Genomic DNA, 6,906 nt, shown 5'->3' on the forward strand with positions numbered 1-6,906 from the left:
TCCAAGTCTAGATGATATAATGTACTATATACAATCAGCATTTTTTTTGACACTTATGTAGATAGACTTAACATGTTCCATAAAATATTGAAGAACTAGCGACGCTAATAAGGGAAGCAACCGGCATCGTCACGAGCCAGAGAAAGGTGGGAGCAAGGTCCATGTTGGCAACTAACTGAGGAGAGGTGACGTGACTTCATGGCAATGACGCGTCTAAGAATAGTAGAGAAGTGTTTTAGTTGGGATCAAAACCCTTTGCTATATGGTCCTTGGGCAGGCCACCAGGTTTTATCTCCTGACATGTGATAGCGCATTGGTTCATTTCCTAGGCCATGGTCTAAACAACAATTTTATGATCTACTCGTCTTTATGTTGTCTAATTGCCTGGTCTAGACGTTCTAGACCAATCTTTGACCGAGTAGACGATCAAACAGTCTAATTCACGGTTTAGGCCCTAACTAGATGGTAACCCATGGTCTAATGTCTAGATGTGGTCTAGACCATCTATACCATGTTCTATGCGAACACTAATATAATACACGATACTAATATCCAAAATGACCCATTTCCGTGACTAGACATGATGCTAGCTAGATTAGACGTGTTTCATGAAAGCGAAAAGTCCATTTAATTTACATTCTTAACCTATCACAAAATAAAATGTAAAATTCATCTATAAATTTCAAAACTAGGTATTATTTTTTTTTGAGGGAAAGCACTGTAGGGGAAGCCCCCACAGTTATATAGTTTTATTAAAAATAAATAAATAGATTACAACTGGTTCAACCAGGAGAGTAAAGTTGATCTCTCATCTAATTTAAGCGAAAAACTAGAAGGGATAGATCGCTCCTAAAGAATGTCATCCAAGAAGGAACAAAGGGCAAAACATTATAACAAATAAATCCATTTCGTTGCTTCCAAATGTTCTAGGCCGCATATAAAACCTTCTCCAGGAAATGTGAAGATCGATAAGATGTATTTGCATGGTTCAACATATTTTTAAAGGACAAAGAGAGATCCCATACAATACCAAACTGCACCCAACACTCCGTACTGAAAGAGCACTTGAAAAAAGATGATAAGGGGTTTCCCTTTCTCCAGATGAACATAACACACAATTTAAATTACTTCCAACAAGGGCACAAAACTTTTTGCCAAGCATATCCCAAGTGTTTAACCTATCAATCATAAAAAGCCAACCAAAAACCTAAACTTTCATAGTATAGTTACTCTTCCAGCTCCACTTTAAGTAGGCAGGTGCCTGCACATGCATGAAATTTGTAGCATAAACTTTCTGGGATGAATACTTATCATTACCCCAAACATAAGACCATTTATCAAATTCATCCGACAGCTGATCTAAGGTATCTGCAGAAAGCATTGAAAGATACTCTTGAAAAGCCTGTTTAGACAAAGGGAGGGTAAAAGTCTAAGACAAGTCCATTAAGGAAGTCAGATGAACTGAGTCTTATGAGTAAATTCCCTATGTACCCCCTGAAAACTCACTCTATCCCTTTCATGCCCCTGAAATTTACCCGATCCCTTCTATACCCCTGAAATTTCAACTTGATCCCTTTTATGCCCTTACCGCTACATTTTCATTCATTTCACTATTACGTTTGGTTGCAAATGTCTTTTTTGCCCTTGATGCTTTAGGTTTGAATATAAGCTTGAAAAAAATTGAAATTTTTGTTTGAGTGCACAATATGTGCATTTTATGAAACTAATGAGACTAAATTTTGACATAAATTTTGAAAATAAAAACAAATGTAATAAATTAAAATTTCTATTTGAAATTTTAATAGGACAATGGATTTTTTTATCGGGAGCATTCATAAAAAAATTATTGTGAGCATTGGTAGTCCTATCTTTGTAGGAATGCTCCTCTTTTTGATGACTTTGTTTAAAAAATAAATACATATTTTTTATTTCATATCTAAAAATAAATTTTGTGATAAATAATGCATCACACAACAAACTCATAACTATAATAGTCTCATGCGACAAACTTTTACATTTTTAGTAATATAATTAATAAACTTCTATGTTCATCCAAAGGGTAAAATAATCATTTTTAGAAATTAGACGGTCAACTGATGGCAGGGGTATGAAAGGGATCAAAATCAAATTTTGGGGGTATACAAGGAAGTAAGCAAAATTCAGGGGCATAGAAAGGATTAGCTTAAAATTCTGGGGTATACAAGGGATTTTCTCGAGTCTTTTTGGTTCCTTGCAAAAGAGAAAGCTCTAGGATAACTCCTTTTCCTAATCTTATCATTCCATAGATCAGACCAAAACAAACAGGTTCTGCCATCACCAATTGTGCACTTTAAAAGACCTCTAAAGATATCAACAAACTGTAGAGCATCTTTCCACCAAAAAGAACCTTTTAGAGATAAAGCATGTGGGACTTTATCACTATAATAAGAGGACCATATCAATTTAACCCAAGGAACAAGATGCCTATTATAAAATTTATGAAGATTTTTCATTAGCAAGGCATTGTTTTGAAGTCTAAGATCAATTACTCCTAAACCCCCTTTAGACTTGGGTTGGCAAACTCTATCCCAAAGGATCAAGGATTTCCTACTGGAATTTATGTCTGAACCTCTCCATAAACAATGCCTCCTTGCTCTATCAATAGGATGACTGATTTTGGCAAGGAAAGAGTGCACATGTAAAATATCGGCAAAGAAGAAAGCACTGAATTAACCATAGTCAATCTGTCACCATAAGAGAGTAGGGCAGAAGTAGCAGGCAATCTTGTTTCAATTCTATCCACAAGAGGGCTGAAATCAATTACCTTAGGTCTACTTATACCCATTGGCAGCCCCAATAAGTGAAAAGTAGGTCTCCTACCAAACAGCCAAACATCTTGGATAAATGCTCAACTTTGTCTGGCTGCACATTCAGAGGAATCATACAAGACTTACTAAAATTTATTTTTAAACCTGTTGAAGAGGCAGAAGTATTTAGAATAGCCTTTAGACAAAAGAGTTCCTTTGAAGATGCTGTCAGGAAAAGCAGTGTGTCATTAGCGTACTGTACAATTGGGAATTCATTCTCTAGTGTTAGGATAGGCATGGATATAAGGTTGTTTTGATTGGCCTTGTTAATGAAATTGCAACAAGTCTTCTCCCAAAACAAAAGGAAGAGGAGATAAAGGGTCCCCTTGTCTTACTCCTCTTTTGCAATAAAATGACTTTCTTGGAGATAAAACCAGGTATTATTCGTCCCTAAACTTTTCGTAGCATTTACTTTTTCATTGTGGGTTTTGCATTTGTGCCCACATTCGAGCGCAAGGTTTTGGTGGCCCCTTATTTAAAGCTAAGTCAAGGGGGATCAAGTTTTTTTTATAGTTTCCACTTGTATTTTTGTGTGCACCGAGAATGATTTTTCCTAGCCTGCTTGGGTCAGACCTGCAATAATAATTTCACCGTACATAGTGATCATACAAAACAGTGACCGGAGTGCACGTGTATGCTGTGTTGCGGACATCACTCCTTCGGATACACACAACAATCCTCCAACGGTCATTCAAGGACCGATAACACGAGCTCGCGCGCGACAATTGAATTCAGAGGTGAGCTCGTTCCTATGTTCTTCTTTGTATGAATTTGAGAATAGATTGCTACCTAATTATTATATTGTGATTAGGAACAATGGAGGGGACAAGGAGACACTTGGAGAAGGACTTAGAGTCATGGAATATCATCGAGGACGTCCAAGTCAAGGTGGAGGCCTAAACCAAGTCGACCTCGAGTGCAACTCGGAGTCCAGGACCAGTCTGCACTAAAACTGGCTTCCAGGTCGCATACGTGCTCGTATTGGGGTGTTCTTTATATGGATGGAAAGCTAAGAAGATTTCTAATGGTTTTGGTCCCACATCCAAATTCTTTCCGAGTCAATGGGAATCGACCGAACAAGTTGACGTCCATAATCTGTTCCGGCGCTGTGTCATCGTATTTGGGCCTTTGGGCCGTGTATCGTGTTGGAACCCATTAGGGTTGCGTCAAGGGTTGGTTGCACGACCCTAAACTCTATATATCAGTAGTCGCCGTCATCTTTAGGGTTTGGGTTTTGCTTAGATTATTCTGTCGAGAACAGTTTCGCTGCTAGATCGGTTTGTAAGACCCCAACTTGTGAGCTTAATCATTCATCTGCAATTTTGGTTGTATTCTATCTCGTTCTTATTTGTGTTCTTCGATTGGCAAACAGGGATTAGCCTTCTCGGCGAGGTCATCCGCGTTTCGACACGGGTGATAACCAGAGGAGACGTGGTGCTGTGATTGCGGAGCTCAAGAGCGTGCGCGTTCAAGAAGCCGGATCGATTTGTGTCGCGACTCCGCCCAAATCGTTGTTTATGAGAACTTCTCGGAAGATCAGGAACGTGCACATCATGCTGGGGTGGGGGCACAGTAGGTGCTTATGCATGGTACAATTGGTGTGATTAATCCGCTGTCAACAATGTGGATAGCACCCTCACAAAGTGAGTGAGCCCTGGCATCCATGCCAACATGAGAGAAGGGGAGTATGCATACGTTAATGGCTTGTTGAGTAAACTTGTTCGGTTCTTGGCAACTGTTGTTGAGTACTTCCTTTTGTTTCACATTATAAGATGTTTGAGTATGAATAGATTAATACATGATATCATATATGTGTCTAAATTCATATGGATGTTAGTGAATCTAGATGAGGGATGGAGAGGCCAAACCGCCAAAACATTTTTTAATGTGGAATGGAGGGAGTGCAAAATATTGTTTTTTTGACTCGGGGGAGTAAAAAATATTATGCAAACAGTCAACCACACTATTGCCAAATGTATATAATGTTCAAAAGAGAAGTGCATGGAAGATTTGCTAGACAATATCTAGTCTTGTTTGTCTTTGGTCGAGCAGATTTGTTGGAGCTTAGGATTCAGGATTGAGTGTTTGAAGTAGATGAACATTATTCCCTCAAAAAAAAATATTTCGCCGGAGGAATGAGAATGGGAACAAAACATATGCAAGAGGTAAATTTTTCTTATTGGATAAGGTGTGATTGTTTGACATATTTTTCTTAAATGATGGGTATAATATGGTGTTGTGGAAAAGATATAACTAGAAGCATGGATTTACATTGATGCAAACATCTCTAGATTTTTATATGTTTGGAGGGTATTAATTAGGTGGCATTCAATGCAATAAAACTAAACAAACAAATTTATGTACTATTGAGACCACTAGTAACTATGCACATATTGAGATATTTATCTGTTGTTATGTATCCAAATATAAACTCAATGTAATTAAAATTGGAATATGAAAAATGCATACCATATAGTTCCCATCGTCAAGATAAGATGTGATAAAAAAAGGTCATGGTAAGGGTAAGCAAGAAAACCCATATAAGTGTATCATCTCGAGTAAAATCTTCCCCATATTGTTTGTGTCACTACATCAATCTAAACCATAGTATTTTTCTTGTTCATGTTACTAACGTAAATGACTTATACTTTAGTTTCATACACTCCAACTGGATTTAATATTATCGCTTAAGTGACTAAATAGAGAGCTGTGGTAGAATAGTTTTCTGGGGAAGCTCTCATGCACCCACCCTGCTAGCTTTCAACTCCAGATGTGCTGTCCCATTTTTCTTAATTAATCGACACTTAAAATCCTCTTTGGTTCTCCAACATTTCAATTGACTAAATAATTACTTTATTGAGCATGCATAGGGAAATTTAAGGACCTCAACGAATGGAACCTAGCAAGATTGAGACACTTTTGCAAAACCTGGAAAATTTAGCACGCTGCAAGCATTTATTGGGATATATTTTTGTTCATTCTTTTATTTCCTTTCCATATTCTTTGAGCTGAAATTTAGTTGAGAAACACTTCTCTGCCAACAGAATGAAGCTGTAAAGATAAGTGAAAGGAAAAAGAATGGAAAAAATCATGGCAAGACAAGATAAGTGAAAGGAAAAAGAATGGAAAAAATCATGGCAAGAATGGCCTTGTCCATTCCATAGCCTTCTACCCCATAATAGCAGCACTATTCAATTGTTTGGCAATCACCTATAACTAGCCAATTAAGTCATGCAATTGCAAGGCTATGACTTGCATATTTATGTGCAAAGTGTAATTTATAATAATTATATATGTTAAAATTTAGTTGGGTATAATGACAGCTATAATTGGTATTCCTTCAGGCTTCAGGTTAAAAATAATTGTCATTTAGGACAATACTGATGTCAAAATTTTAAAACTTGAACTATATATAACTTCTAAAATATTTACCTTAGAAACATAGAGACCATATGTATGGATTAATCTTTAAGAGCTCTTCAATAAAATAATACATTTGTTGATATTTCTATATATATTGTAATAGAAAATAGTGGTTAAAATTATTTTTTAGAGACCATGTCCTTGTCTAAAACAATAATTATTTCTAATCTGGAGTGAGTATAATTTATGTTTTTCAAAAGAGTAAGGTTTGCATGGTATTTTGTACTAAACGACCAACAAGAGCTATGATTATGTTGGGAACTAAGATGTTATCACAGTATGTGAAAGATATTTAAGAGCTTTAGGTGATCAAAGAATACGATTATGCATTTTGAGTTATTATAGTTGCTCCTTTTACTGTCATTTAGAAACTTTTATTTTGATTGCATTGTTTGTTCCTTTCCCTACCCAAAGTTACTACCGACGACTAGGATATTTATAACCACCATGTCACTCATTGATCCTTCCCATGGAAGTTTTCTGACTCTTCCCCTAATCTCCATCAATCCAACCATCCTGACCAAATTCAATGTCTCAAGCTATATAAGTATACGTGGCTCAATGAGGAAGCGAAAAAACATTTTCTGTTCATTAAATGAGATTTTCTTCTTTCGGCTGTGCACCAAAGTAGAAACAT

This window comes from Oryza glaberrima, chromosome 5 (assembly GCF_000147395.1).
Source record: "Oryza glaberrima chromosome 5, OglaRS2, whole genome shotgun sequence".
Lineage (NCBI taxonomy): Eukaryota > Viridiplantae > Streptophyta > Magnoliopsida > Poales > Poaceae > Oryza > Oryza glaberrima.